The sequence below is a fragment of the Pseudorca crassidens genome, chromosome 5 (genome assembly GCF_039906515.1).
Source record: "Pseudorca crassidens isolate mPseCra1 chromosome 5, mPseCra1.hap1, whole genome shotgun sequence".
Taxonomy (NCBI): Eukaryota; Metazoa; Chordata; class Mammalia; order Artiodactyla; family Delphinidae; genus Pseudorca; species Pseudorca crassidens.
Window position 1 is genome coordinate 89,035,179 of NC_090300.1, and position 16,015 is coordinate 89,051,193.

At 38.7% G+C, this 16,015-nt stretch overlaps 1 protein-coding gene across 16 annotated transcripts in view; it reads left to right on the forward strand.

The window, feature by feature from the left end:
* ZBTB20 (zinc finger and BTB domain containing 20) overlaps window positions 1-16,015 on the forward strand; it is an 816,172-nt gene that overhangs the window by 672,552 nt on the left and 127,605 nt on the right. The window contains exon 1 of one of the 16 annotated variants that reach the window (XM_067738846.1): window positions 4,240-4,702. The exons of the other annotated variants lie outside the window; for them this stretch is intronic. The gene's annotated coding sequence lies outside the window, so the exon portion shown is untranslated. Of the gene's footprint in view, window positions 1-4,239; window positions 4,703-16,015 lie in introns of those variants that run through there. 16 annotated transcript variants of the gene reach the window in all.

The following is a 16,015-nucleotide window of genomic DNA, read 5'->3' on the forward strand; positions in this document are numbered from 1 at the left end:
CAATTTCAAACGATGATTTACAGAGGGTCACGAAGAATAATTTGGAGGAAGTTTATAGGAAGGAAAGCTTTGAGAGCTGAACAAGAAAAGGTGCTTGAAAGTAAATCAAATTATGGCATACATTGAATTATGGCATTTATTATTATGTGCAGAGTATGCATGGAATTTTGAACTAAAAGCTGAGGAAGCAAAGATCTAGACACTCTCATGCATAGTAAATAAATTAACCCTTTATTATTTTCCTTTCTATGCTCCTTACATTTGGTGACTTGTTCATACAAATGTACACTGAAAAGGACTAATAAACCAGGCTCTGCCATGGATGCACTTAACTATTTGTGCACATGACTAAAATGGATGCCTCTAGGAGATTTTCTTTGGTATCATGTAGACACAGTCAGTATTTCAAAGGTCAAGAATTCTTTTGGAAAAAGAGGTGGTCTGTGTGCGTTTATGACTGTCAAACTTTCCTAAGCTTATTAAATTGGGAACCCTTGTCCTTTTCTTCTTTATTTGAAGATTATTCTAGTAATATGTTTGGTGAGAAAAATGCTGCTAAATAAGTCAGGGACTAATAACTGGATTAATGACTATTCTAAAACCTATGAGTTCAATATACTATGCCATTCGGGACCTAGTCTTACTTTCCACTTTAAAAGATCAGTTTTCCTTGCTAATTTTTATGCTGGAAACTGCACAGTATAAGGAAATCAGCTTATCATGAGCAGGTCATCAGCTCTTGAAATATCTGCCCATGAGAAAAAAAAAAATGATTGGAATCCTGTCACCAAGGAAATGGTTTAAAAATCTGTTTATTTCAGTGCCAAACAAAAAGCTCAACTAGTTATCTTTATTTTGCAATAACTTTAACTCTTTTGCCCATTCATTCATTTATTACATGGCTACTATATACTAATCATTTAGAAAAAAGAACACCCTAGATGATTATACAAACCTTAAATGTAACTATATGTTTGTGTGTGTTCCTATGCTTTTTTAAAGAGCACATTTATGACAGGAAGTGAAGAATGGCATAGTCAGGAAAAAATTAAAGAGACACGATGTAATTATCTGAACTGGAATTAAGCCAATTAATAACCCATGTGCTAACACTACCCTCAAAGTGCTGAAAATGCCATCAGATATTTAAATGCCCTGGGTGGTCATAGCCAGCGATCTTCACCTCATCCATTTTCAGCACCATCCAGGGACATGGCTGACCCTGGCTTCTGAGGAAGGGCTGCCACCTGAAGTGAGCTACAGAGGAGGTACAGATTGTATAGTCCTAGCACAAGATTCTCTCAGGTGATCGTGAATGGATTTGCACTTATTTTGTAATGAAATCGAAACACTGGTGTTTTATGCATTTGCTCATTTATTCAACACATATTTACTGAATACCTACCGTGTGCCAGCCCAGCATTATGGCTAAGAATGCAGGCTTTAAAGTCAGATTGCCTGTGTTTCATCTCTGGCTCCACACTTATTAGCTGTGTGCTCTTGAGCGCATTAGCTGTGTGCTCTTGAACAAGTCACCTAAATCTTCTATGCCTTGATTTTCTTTTCTGTGAAGTGAGGATTTGTAGTACCTAATTCATAGGGTTGTTGTGGCACTAAAGTACGATGAAAAATGTTAAGTACTTAGCAGAGTGCTTATCACAAATCAATGCTCAGTGATATGTTGGTTATTATTATTATTAGCCAGGAAATATACCAAAGTCTGGAAACAAAGAGATCAAACACCCCTCAGATAATCCCTGAAGTTTAGATTCCAGAATTTAGGGCTTTTAAACTTTACCCTTTCCAGCAGAAGTCTGTATTAGACTTCTGGATCTGTATTAGATCCTTGCTTTGCTATGTGCATTCGTGTCTTAAACCTGCATGCTTTGAACATAATACACTCAGCACATCCAGAGTATGCAGTTTTGTTTATTCACACCCTCATTTTCTGCCTTCCTCAATAAAAGCTCAATAAAAGCTACCATGTAATGACCAGCCACGATTCCATCTGTGTTAGCTCATGTCATCCTCAAAATAACCTTATGGGATGGATATTACCACCTTTTACAGACAGGGAAACTGAGACTGTGAGAGCAGCTGTGACTTACACACTTTTACAAAGGTCTGTTTGACTCCAAAGCTCATTCCCCTTTCACGCAGGTCACCTAGAACGCATTCACTAAGGACTGCACTTCTCTGCCTTGGGTTCTTGCCTATCAGGTGCTTGGAGACCTGCAGGAGGCACCTACCAATGTCAAAATCACTGATTCCTCCTCCCCCTAAATTGATTGACTGTGGACCGTATGTTTTAGACATGTCACAGCAGCCATTGTTAAAGAGGTTGTCATGCAAATAAGCTAAATTACTCTGGCCATGACTTCTCTCTGATTACTTGCCTCTGAGTGGGCTCCCAGGTGCCTGACATTTCTTTCAGTTTTCTTCTGTCACCCTAAGTAGCAACATCGTTGCTGAAGCATGACTGAGAGTTTTCACTTTTATATACACCATGATTCTTGTTTTAGGACAAGAGACTTAATCTCTCCAGTAACATCTGATAGAACTGTTCTCTTCTTAAGCACCCCTTTCCCCCTTAAAAAAATTTTACCTTCAATTATCTGCTGTAAGAGGAAGATCCTTACTGAATATGATCATATATGTCCAAAAAAGATACCATCAAATACACAGGCAGATAATACAGTTTCCCCCTTTCTATTTTAGTAGCTCGTTTCAAATGAAATATATAGGAAAAGTTGCCTATAGCTAATCTTTCAGGTAGAAAATCTCATCAGTGATTGAAAATGACACTGTAAACTGAAAGATTCAATCTCTTTCACCTACAGTGTGCCTACATTTTAAAAATGAGTTGTATGAAAGAACACATCTTTTTACATTGTGATGTATAGCGGACGATATTCACAAAGAGAATTGCAAACTCTGGGAGAGGTCTTTGTAGATCGATCAACTGGCCTTCACTAGCTTGGAATGTGGCACCAGCTAGCTATACCTTGCTGAGACTGGGCCTGTACAATGCAATATTTTTCTGCTTTTCTCTGAGAATGACTTAAGCACTTAAATCCCTATCCCTAGAATTCAAAATGAACCCCCCAAAATTTCCACTTAGCTATTTAGACATTTTTAAGAATTAGAGGTCTGTGCACTAGCTGTATAGGTGGAAGAATCTTATTATTATGAAGACAAGGGTGATTTCCATACCTGTTGGGCCAGAATCTTTAAAGAAAGCTGGAAGTTGGCTGGTATGATGGAAACAGCACTGGTGGAGCCCTGGGTTCCAATGTCGACAGTGCTGTTGCCTTTATGATTTATTAGCCTGAGTCTCTGGCCCTCAGTTTCCTCATCTGCTAAATTAGGGCGTTGGAGAGATTGATCTCTGTGGCTTTTCCCGGCTCTGGTATTCTCTGGGTCTGCGAGTCGCCTTCGGTGTCTGCCATAGTCTGCCTTGCCAGCTCTGTTTGTCACAAAGATTAATCCATTTTAACTGTACCTTGGAGTGCTCCCGAGAGAGAAGGACGGATGGATTGTTTTGCACCTATTATTGCATCAGAACTTTTGCCTTTTTAGACGAGATCGTGCAGTGCCTAAAATCTGTCTGCCTGTCTGCCCACTGACTTTGTGCTGATCTCTTGCCACGGTTCCTCTTCTTCCAGCATCCATCTCCCTCCAAGATCTAGACTCGGCATCCGACTGTACCTGTCTTGTTCTCTGCAGCATCTGTCTGCTACACTCCCAGACCATCGTTAATAAACTTTCACACATTACACACAGACCCTAATATGCTGGCACCTGCACATAAATATCTATGTTGATAAAACTAGGGTAGAAAACTCCATTTTTTAAAAAGACCTCTATCTAGTGCCATTTACATTTGCACTTTTTGTTTAGTTGTAAGTTTTAATAGTTCCCCCTTTGAGGATTTGTCAGTAGGAGCAGTATTGCTTATCAGAACACACCAACAGTCTTTTTGTAATATTCGCTTTTCCCCTTTGGTTCAGCCGAGCCTGCTGACAGATCATTCAAATTCAATTGTTTTATGTCTAAGCCGAACAGCTAATTAAAGTAGGGATGATTAACCTGACTGGCAGTGTCGCTCTCCCTCTCGCGCTCTCTCTCTCCCTCTCCCTTTCTCTCTCTCCCTCCCTCCTGTTCCAATCAGTCTTTTTCTCACACTCTCTCTCTCTCCTTCCGTGTCTCTCTCCCTCTGTCTCTCTCCCCCTCTCTCTCTCTCTCTCCCCCACCTCTTCCTCTCGGTCTCTCCCTCCCTCGGTTGGTCTCTCTCTCTCTCTCTCTCTCTCTGTCTCTTGCTCTACTGTTTTTTTTTTTCCTCTCTCTCTCTCCTAAACGTGGTCTGCTTGCTGATGGCAGAATGGCACTCGGAGATTTGTGCATTGTGTCTGGTTTCCTACGGGCAGGCTGACCCAGTGCCTCCAGGGACTTATCAATAGACCACTCAGAAGAGACACAGACAGGAGAGAGGAGGAGGGGTGGGGGGAGAGAGAGAGAATCAATATCAAGAATAGAAGGAGCTCCGAAGCCATTTTTTTTTTAAAGAAGTATCGGGACTTGGGAGAGGGTGACAAAGAAGGTTTTTCAAAGAGGCAGTGGAGGAGGTTCTAATAAATTTGGAAGGAAACAGTTCCCTGTCTTGGGAAAAGGAGAACTCCTGACTGATTAGCATTCACACCAGGTATGAGATGTTCGCTACCCCTTATCACTGTGTCGCAACCGAGATGGAAAAGCCTTTTTTTTTTTTTTTTTTTTTTAAGAGACCTAGGGAGCATGTATTTCGCTGTGTTTGTTGTTGGGGGGTAAGGGGGTGGCGTGAGATCTGTGGGCATTTGTGTATGGGAGCAGAAAGAATGGAAGCAGTACAACGGGGGGTGGGAAAGAGTATGGACTATGTTACTGTCTTCCCTGTCTTTGTGCACCCCTGGGGGGTTACCCAAGTTCATTTCTAGCAGGTGGATTTAGACGGGAGTTACTTAACGCTTGACCGCCAGTTTTGAAAAAAAGGAAAAAGAAAAAAAAAACGCTGCTTCCTATGTCTATTAAAGGAAGCTCCAATTTCTCTCTCTCTCTCTCTCTCTCTCTCTCTCTCTCTCTCTCTCTCTCTCTCTTCCTCTCTCTCTCTTCCTCTCTCTCTCTCTCTGCCCCCCCATCTCTCTTCCCCTCTCTCCCTCTCTCTTCTTTTTTTCCTCTTCTAACCAGACAGCGGGAGGGTTCCTGGCTCCCAGCCAGCCCAAAAGCCTCTAAGTGTTTTGCACTTGTTTCAGGGAGTAGCTGCCCGGGGATTTTTCAGCATTTTCACTAGAGAACAAAGAGTTCTTTACAAAGGGAAGGGGTGGGGGGGGCCGTGAGCTTAATGTCTGATATATGTTTTTCTATTTTTATTAGTTTTTCGCCTAAAAAGAGAGAGACAGGAACAGAACATTCACTCTATAAAGACACAAAGACATTCAAAAGAAATCCAGTTATCTTTTCTCCCCATCACCCCAATATATATACATAAAAAAGGAAAAGGAAAAAGACTAATTAAGTTGGATATGTTGCTCTTTTCTCGTCTTTTAATCTTTCTAAATCCAACTGTTCTATGCTCACTCTATGCTATTTTTTTCTACTCACAATAAAAGTTGTTCAGGATTCATCCTCTGCTGTCATCTCTTTACCCATTCTGGGTCCCTAAAATCCTGTGGAGGAGAGAACAAGACTCCACAAAATAATCAATTTAGTGGCAAGAACGTCTTCTACTTTTGCCTCTTAGGTAAAAAGTTAATTATGGGATTTGGGTTCCCAAAATACCAATGGGGTACATTAGTTCATTCGGTCTCACAAGTTTTTGCATCCGTTTAATAGGTACCGCTTGTGTCACTTGTCAGTTATGAAGAAAAGATACTAAGGGAATAGATATTTGTATTTTATTTTTGTTTCTATTTAATGACGTAAATTACAAGACCCCCAGAGAGATTACTGCCCCATCCGTGATACACTAGTTCAAGCGAAATATAGTCTAGACAGAGATTTTTCTACGATTCTGATTGCCACGTAGCTTTGCGTGTTCTCCATTTGATTTTTTGCCTATGCATGTATATTTTCACCATGAATTTGTGTTTGTAGCAAACATTCCAGAATGCTTATCATTTTCAAATTAATGCTCCAACAAAAGAAGAAAGAAATCATGTGAACTGTCTGTGCAAGACGCATAAACAATTCCACCTTTTACATATGCGGTACACTTATATCTTTATACTGACATCCTTGAATTATAAACTCAAGAAAATGTTTTCTTTCTAAAAGTTCTCCTCCTAATGCATTTATATTTCAATTGTTATTTGGAAATCTCTTTAAGATACTTAATAGACACAAAACTGAACAGGGGGAAAATTAACAAGCACCACAAAAATTCTTAAATATACATTATGTACAGTACCTAACTACAGATAACTATTTTACTAAGTGGAAACCAGCTACAACAGTTGTTTCAAGATTCAGAAACTCTTTTCTTCTTCTTCTTTTTTTTTTTTTCATTCACTGAAAGTATAATCTGTTCCTGTCCCTGGGGTGGGAAACTGTAGGGAAAATATATACATTTTTCCATATTTTTAGAATACATTTAAGTAACTGCTTCTTAAGGGTGTAATACATATCAGGGCAGAGAGTGGTGTCTAGTCAATAAGCCCTTCTGGCTGGGAGGTGTGAGCGCCTTATGTTTGAAGTAACTTGATAACAAGGAGTCTTTTCGGGAAACCTTACTGTGTATGTGTTGCCTCAGTAATGACCCACCAGAGAAAAAACAAGAGCTAGGTGGCCAGTGTTTGCACTTGAAGTCGCTGAAAGACATTAGAATTAGGGGAACTTTTGGCGAATCCAAATTTTTCTAGGGTAACTCACTTCTTACCGTTATGTGTTTTCCTCAGGAAAATTCTTATATTGCCTTGAGACTTTTCTGTATTTTTGTAGAGATTTTTAATGCTCTTAAGAGTGCTTAAGGAGAAAAAGATCTTTAAAAAGAAAGTCATCAAAATAAGAGAAAAGAAACTCGGTCTTGAAAAAGTTTTATATTGAAGGAAAGAGCTTTTTTTTTTCCCCCTTTTGGCTTGTTTCTGATTTTTTTTTTTCCCCTTGAACTCTTTTGTTGCTGTGGGCTGTTGTGTTTGCATTTTTGTTTTTTGTTTTGTTTTTTGCTTGTGCTTTTTTGTTGTTGTTGTTGTTCTATTTTTAACGTGACCAAGGGGGTCTATGAAAGAGACAGAGGGGCTACTGGAAGAGGCTGTTACTGAAAGCTGCACTAGCCCCTCTTGATCCCAACTCAGGCAGCTCCTATCAGCCAGTTGTGCCGCCAGGAGTACAGTGAAAGGTGATAGCTGTCATTCTGGGATTCTTCGTGCATCTGACCTGAGAGTAACACATTCACAGTCGAGGAGAAAAGGGAAAAAAAATAGAGGAGGAGGAAAGAAAAGCTCTTTGAGCTGGAATACACTGGCCCTTTCTTCCTGTAGGCAATCCGCCCCAGTTCTTGGCGACGTGTCCTGCACTATCAGATATCATATGACTTTTTATTTAGATTCCTTTTCGGAGAATGGCCTGTTAGGACTCTGTTTGTTTTCTTTTATTTAATTTCCTTCTCCCCTCACCCGCTAGTTTTGTGTATCTGTGTGTGCGAGAGAGTGTGTGTGTGCGCATGCATATGTGTGTGCAATTTTTATCTTTGTTTTTGTTCTGTTGATCTGATGCTTTCTTTAAGGACAAAGCTTTAATTATTTCAGTGTACTGGTTTAATCATTTGCCAAAAAGAAACCTCATTCTAGGCTTTTGGGGGGTCCATTTTTAGACATGTCCATTAACACATGAGGCTGGAAATCCTAAATGCTTGCTGGTCGGCCCTTGGCCCATTCCCTCACCTTAATTTCACCCTCCCCCTCATCAGCATGCACGATAGTATAAGTTAGGAAACACCTGTGCTGAGTTGCGAGGGAAATAAAAGTAGAAGCAACTTCTTCAAATCTTCACTCCTAGTTTCACTTTAATAAACTTTTTTTTAATCACTGATTTTTTTTTTTTTTTTTTGGCACCCTCTGCTGAGCTTGAAAGCATCAGAGATACTGAACGATGCGTCTGTGGAGCTTTTGTGAGGCCAGCTGAGCACCCCTGGAAAGTAGAGCAGGGGCTGAAAGTCATTCAGTGACTTAAGAATTAAGTGAGAGATTTGAATAAGATCTGTGAGATCTGTGGGCCGGGCAGGGTTTGGTGATAGATGGTAAAATGGAATACTTAGGGATACTCAAGGAGGAGAAAAAATTTCCAGCCAGGGTAACACAGGCATTCCTGCTGCAATTAGGGCCTTAAAAACTGTATTTAAGCCAATTTTTATTTTGTGTAACTCAAAATTTAACTAATAGATATGTGATTGCCTTCCTCTCCATGGCTGCTATGTAAAACAGAGGAATTATACTGACATTATTCCTGGGTTTCTCCTAAATTTTTGATGTATTTCTTTTACAGTTTTCAAGAGTTCAGATTTTAGTTAGCAAAAGAAAAACATAACTTCTCTAGGTATGCACATAGTTTCCTATGCATTATTCTTATCAACGCATAACCTATCTATACGTAACATAATATATCCTATTTGTATCAGGATTTTTTTTGTACAGTAACAAGCAAGACTGCCTTGAAGGTACAGATGACCATTACATTCTTTAAACTTATAGTTTTTAGTTCCTTGTTACTCTCCCCAAAATTATTTTTTACAGACCTTAAATATCTACTGCCTTATCTTAGCCCAAGGTGAATTTTGTTGAAACTTAGAGGGAATTTTATTCCACCTCTTAATTTAAGAGAATCCAGAAGGGAAGAGGGAACTATTTTTCGTTCAACAAAAATTTTAGAAGCCTTTTTTTTCCCCAGCAGAAAACTCCAAAACAGCTTTGTCTCAGAACGTTAAACTTGGCATGGATCAGAAATGTAAGTTTTGCTTTGTTTGAGGAAATTTGTTTTTGAAACAACAACGTTATAAATATTTTTAAATTGCCTGCTGAGCATGCGCTGTGTCTGACTTTATTCATAGTTTTAAACACACACCAAAGTGCAGTCTTCTGAATGGCCACAGGTAAGGCTGTTGATTTGTAGGATCTTTCTCAGAGCCACCTTCAGTGAGTCTACTCAGTTTTCCAGAAGGGAAAAGGGCGAGAGCTGAGTTTAAACCTGGATTCCCTTCTAAAAACCATAGAGCAAAAGTAGATTCCCCCATTAAGGCTTGCACATTATACTTAGGGTAAGTACTATTCAACTTTCCTTTCTTATGGGAGTCGCCTGCCTTAACTTTTCGGCTTACTACTAGCAGAGTAAAATAAGAAAAAAATTGAACTCAATGAGGTATTTGACTGAAGTAGAAAATTTGCAGATTTTTAAGGGCATTTATTGTGCATAAATTTGGGGATCCGAGAATTTGCCAGTGAAAAGATAGCAGCTCTGTGCTTACAGAGCAAAGATGTGCTAGTCTGAACATGCCTGATCTCATCTGGAACCGAAAGCTAAATCTAGGTGGGCCTGTAATAATACCAGAAAAAGAACACATGTATCTTTTGTGCAACCTTTTTTTTAAAAAAAAAACAGCAGGCTTCCAAAGGGAATGACAAAGAAGTAGGTTCTCCTCTTGCTGAATAAGTAGTCATACTTTGCTCCAGGAGATATAATATATTTCCAGTTGTTTTGGGTTGTTTTGTTTCATTTTGTTGTTGTCATCCCTGTGGAAGTATATTCTTTCCTGTCGGTGACTGTTAACACTTTACATTTTTCAGAATGCTTTATCTCCATTAACTCCATTTGATGTTTCCTCACTTGGTTACCTTTTTCAAGTCTGCGATGACCCTCTCAGGCTTTGCAATTCTTATCGATTCTTGTCAGAATATATTTATTCATTAGCTGTTTGTTATAGTTATGGTGGAGATGATCTCATTTTTCAGGTCTTTATAATTATCCAAACAAATTTCATTTTGAGGTGAAATTTCTCATAGCTTTTCTTGACTCAGAACTGAACTTGTCTTGCAGAGGCTTGAAGAAAAGCCAACTAGCCGTTTTTTGAGAACTAAATATTCTAAGAAATGCAAATGAAATTTTTTACAGAATACATATTGTGCATCTATGCAATGCTTTTCTAATTTTTTTTTCTTTCCATGATTTAAAATAGAACTTGAAAATTAAATGTTATTTTAAAAAAAGAAAAAAACCTGCCAGGTTAATGCTGATACTTTAAATGCCCAATTTAAAATAATTCAAAGTTTTTATTTCTATGCAACATATCACCTTTCAATGTCAGTCAGTAATACTTTGTGCAGATATACATATATATATACACATGCACACACATACAGAGACACAGCTTCACTTTACATTTATATTAATTCTATTTTTGCATGAAAGAGGATTAGCCTTAATGCAAACTTTTATTAATTTATTATATTTTATTATTTTTCTGTAATTTAAAAATCCAATTATTGCCTCCCTCTGATTATTTTATATACATATATACTTATTAATGTCTTTTTGTATTCTAACAATTTATCTCAACTTATAAAGTATTTTTATAAGTCTTACATACTCCTGAATTTTATGCAGCTGTATTAACATTCAGGTTTATTCCGATACGATTTGCTTTGTTCCGTATCTGTTACTGTGTTAAACAAGTTTTTTTACTTTCCCAATCTAGAAAGGCTATGGCTATTTTTTCTGTATATTATTTCTATATGTCTTCAGTATTCTGAAGAAGAAAACTTTTTAACCTCATGATCCCCTGGAAAGCTTTCAAACAAGTAGGAGAAGTAATCTTTACCTTGCTACTCCCATGTCTGGTCTGTTTGCTCTCACTATACCACGCCCCGCCACCAGCAACCCTGAAAACACAACAGTAATAAACATGATATGATAACTTTTCTGATCATAGAACCAGGAAATACCAAAGAAAATTGTGGCATATGTAGGAAAATGCCAAGTGCTTCTCCAGTAAGATCAGCTGTTTTTGTACTTTTTTTTCTCTCCTGAATTTTGTTTGTGACTTTTTTGGCTTGCTGAAGCATATCCCCATAATCTTATGAAGCCACAGCAAATTCCCAGTGCCACAACAGCACTGTGCAGCTGGGGAGAGCCCAGAAGAGCTGATTCTGGGTGGCTGCAGACTTCCCGAGCAATGATGTAAGGCGGGAGGAGTAAGTAGGCTACTCTTCCCTTTGCTTCTTACCTGGGCTGCCAACTGGTCAGGTAGAACGATTTTTTTCTGTTGCTTTCCCTTCAGCTATTTGGGGCTTTTCCTTCAATTACCAATGGATTTCTACCTTTTTCCAAGGATGATTTATCCAGCAAAGCATCCCATTTTTCTTTCATATTGAAACATGGAAAGCTTTGGAGACTGGGAAGGGCAAAGGAAAGGGGCTCAGGGTAACTGGGAAATATTCAAAATGGCATCAGACTCAAAGCTGTTTGGGGGTCTGTAACTTTTCCGTTCTCCCCAGAGCCTCTACGAGGTTGAAAGTAGTGAATGGGATAACTATAGGGTACAAACTGTGATCTAACTAATTCAGTAGATGGAGCTCTTCCCCCTAAGTCTGTATTTAAATTAACGTCCCACTCTGGTTTGTGGGGCTCTCTGTTTCAAGGTGTGTCATTACCACACATATAAACTCAAGGGCCTAGATTGCTAGGAAAGCGATTTCCTGACACTTTTCAAAAAAAAGATGCAGCACTCCGCTTTGAAACACAAAACAGCACAGGGGAGAGGGAAGGATGGGGTGGGAAATGAAGTTTACATACCTAAATTTCTCCCTATGTTTGTTGATATTCTCAAGTGTGAAGTTAACTCCTAACACTATAGAAGTGATTATTACTGTAAATGTAGAAAGATGTATGGAACATACAGGATTTGGTCTGTGTTTGTTGCAAATCTTCCAGGCTATCTGAACTGTGCAGATCTCCTCTCATTTGATTCTGCAAAGGAATTTTAATACTGTAATGCAATTGTTTCATCCAATTAGTCTAGAGAACCTGGCTGAAATGTGACAAATTCTGAATTGTGACAGTGCAGAGGAGGGCAAAGCAGCTGTGTTAGGAAGGTGCCTTTATGGAAGCCAAAATATTTTCAGCAATAACTGAAAATAGATCTCCAGTATCTGCTTTAATATGGAAAGAACTACTTGTTTATTTCCGCTTAAATTAATTGAAATGAATAATTGTCATAAAATTTGCATCAGTGTTATAGTATTCTCAGTACCAATAGGATAAAGTTCGATCATGTCCTTGCCTGGTACCAGAAGAGGAAATATAGATATTCTGTAGTAAATTATCTTTCTTAGTGGAATGTCTTCTCCCAGATTGGAGATATTACTGAATATCTCTTGTTAAATCTTGATAAGATCATTTGGCCAAAGTAGAACTGGGCTTGGCTTTAGTACCAAAAGAAATAGCATTTTTAAGGGACTTGGATTTCCTTTGCATACCACGTGTCTGAGTCTGATACAGTCCAGAAAAACAGAGAGGATGAGATGAAATTATTCCTAAGCAGCCGCTGTAGGCCAAACACTGAAACAGTGCCAACCTGGACCAATCAGGCCAGCTTCTCAGAAGATGCATGCTTTTGTCGAACACTTACATGAAGAGAAAGAGGGAGGAAGCCCTTGAAATTGCATTCGTATGAATGATTCTTCACTAATTTCAATAAAGTCCATGGCAATAGATACAATGATTTTTATTTTTTTGTAAAGAAGAAAATGTCAGTTTTCTTGTCCAGCTAAGGATCTCTGAATGCTGTACTCTGACATCTTTTGAACAAAACTATCCTTTTGAATTTAAGCAAGTAAAAAACTTCTCACAGAGAGCAAAGAGTAAAACTGATGGAAACTCAAAATCAATTCCAAACCCATTTCTGGCATGATGAGAATAACATTTGTGCTGTGTTTAAAGCAGTTTAAAACAAGAAAATGATAAAATGATCAATATACTTAAAGCCAAAAATAACCAGGAGAGAACAATCTGTAATCCATTCCAAGACCTGAAACCCTACACTTTTGATTGAACATGAAAATAAACGAATATATCTTTTATAAGGTGGCATTGTAAGCCTTATAATATAAAGAAATGATGAGATGCCAAGCTTTCAACTCTATTTAAGCTATGTTTTCAGAGTTTAGCCAAACAAAAATTTCTAGACTTAAACTATTGTAGATTTATTTATTTCTACATACACTGACCATAGAAAGAGCAAAAGTTGAGGAATATATAGAATGCCACAATGGACTACATTGCCACTTCACAGTCTATGTACGTTCTTTACTTATTTTAAAAAAAAAAAGTTAAAACTACAGCAAAAAGAATATTTTTTAAATTTATTTATTTTATTTTTTATTTTTGGCTGTGTTGGGTCTTCGTTGCTGCACACGGGCTTTCTCTAGTTGCAGCGAGCGGGGGCTACTCTTCGATGTGGTGCATGGGCTTCTTATTGTAGTGGCCTCTCTTGTTGCGGAGCACGAGCTCTAGGCATGTGGGCTTCAGTAGTTGTGGCGCGTGGGCTTCAGTAGTTTTGGCACACGGGCTTCAGTAGTTGTGGCGTGCAGGCTCAAGAGTGCAGGCTTAGTAGTTGTGGCTCACGGGCTTAGTTGCTCCGCGGCATGTGGGATATTCCCGGACCAGGGCTTGAACCCGTGTCCCCTGCATCGGCAGGCAGATTCTTAACCACTGCGCCACCAGGGAAGCCCAAAAAGAATATTTTAGACTATATCTGAAAGTGAATTAGTCACTGGAACGGACTTGAATATTTCTTTAAAAATACCTTGACTCTTGGGCTTCTCTGGTGGCGCAGTGGTTGAGAGTCTGCCCGCCGATGCAGGGGACATGGGTTCGTGCCCCGGTCCGGGAAGATCCCACATGCCACGGAGCGGCTGGGCCAGTGAGCCATGGCCGCTGAGCCTGCAAGTCCGGAGCCTGTGCTCTGCAACGGGAGAGGCCACAACAGTGAGAGGCCCGCGTACCGCAAAAAAAAAAACTTAACTCTTGACTAATTTATTAAATTCAACACACACATAAATATAAATCACGCATATTTTATCCTTATTGCTTTACTAGATTGAAAGACTAAGTTGACATCAATACATTTTGAACCTATGGATTCAAGGTCAGTGAAATGCCACTGTCCAAGTTTACAAAAACCTCTTTAGACTTAAGATTTTGCCCCAATGAACGACTTTCTACCAACCTTTCCAGAGTCATTCGACTGGCTAGTTATTTATTGATCAGATAAAATAAAATTGTCCTTCTGGATGAAGAAATCCTGGCTGGAAAATTAAAATGACAACAAATTGCATAAGCACATTTAATTTCGTTGACCTAAGGTGCAGTAGGAATGATGATGATTCTAATGAGCACTGTGACGAATGTAACTACAAAGAAGCATGTGTGATTACATCAGGAAGAGTGACCTCAGTGGGCAAGGTCAGAAGGGTGAGACACAGGAGCCATGACAGAGCGGAGGCTAATGATGAAAGTTATTGGAGATGCTTAAAGCTTGTAGCTGGCTGCAAAACTAACAGATACCAAAAGAAAGAGTCCATGAATTTTAAAAGTAGATAGAAAGGCAATACTTTTCCTTATAGGATATAATCGAGTGTAGAATTCACTTTTGCAGAGAATTACAACAACCTCCTAAGCTTTGGCTGTCCAGTGTGGTAATAGTTGTAAAGAGCTGTTATGCTCATCTGCTTAAAGATTCATATAAGTGTAATTGTTATAGCAACTTGTTATGCTATTGTTTGAAGTTGAAAAGCTCTGCTTTAAGTGTCGACAAAGCAAATGTCAGCATCACAGAATCATAATCATGGCATCTTAGAGCTTGAAGAAGCCTTAGATATCTCAATAAAGGTGAGTGGGTTACCAAACTCTCCAGAAAGGAATACTGAATATCTGGTGCAGGACCATGTAGAATTTTTTAAAATATGTATTTTATATATTGTGACTTACATTTGGAAAACACTATTTAATATAAAAGCTTAAAAAACAGAGAAACTAAAGCTCCACAAATTCATCTTGACTAGTGGTGCTATACATTGGATTCTGTGAACCAGGGGTTCTAAATAGAGAAGAATGGAAATTTTTCAGTAAAGCACAAAATTTTATTTTCACCAAAGGGACAGGGTGTTTAACAGAAGAAGAAATGCTATTTGGGCTAACACCATGCTAATAGGAAAATGTAAATGGAAAAGTGATCAAACTTTCTCAAGATGAGAAAGGCAAATTGTACGAGAACTCAAGGTTTCTAGCTTCCGCTCTACACCACAAGCCTGACCCCTAAAACAAATTTTATATAAATAAAAAGTGGATGATATTCCAGAAGTAATTGAGGAAGAAAGCAGAGTAAGCAGGCCCTTAGCGTTCCTATTTCTATACCAATAACCCTACCTTACATGGGGTAGGGGGCAAATATGTGTGGTAAGGATAAGGCATTCTGGGGAATGAAAGAAAACGCACCCACATTGGCACTCCGTGGACACTCTCTGCTGTTAACGTTGCTTCCCTCATGCAGCCCTCATATCCCCTCCAAGGTAACCTTATATCTCATTTCTCTTCTTCCCTCTATCCCCACCAAAAGAAAAAGAAAAAGAAAGAAAAAAGAAAAGAAAAAAAAATTTGAGAAATTGTAGTCAGAAAATCCTTTAGAAAGAAGTCCTTCTCCTTAGAAATCTTCCTGTACAAATCAATGTATCTAACTGTTGTATCAAAATGTGAGTTCTGATCAGAGGGTACTGAGTTAATAAGTTTAAACACATTTTAACAGGGTTCCTCCTTGTCTCCTAAGTGCACACTACATTTCCACACCCCTGTTCTTTTCACCTGGTGCTCCCAAGTAGAGACAAATTCTGCCTTCTCTATTTCTACAGTACTCTATCTTTTAATGGCTTTAGTCATATTCACTCTTATAGATTAGCCATTTGTATGTTTATTTGTAATGTAAGGAACAGGTCTATGT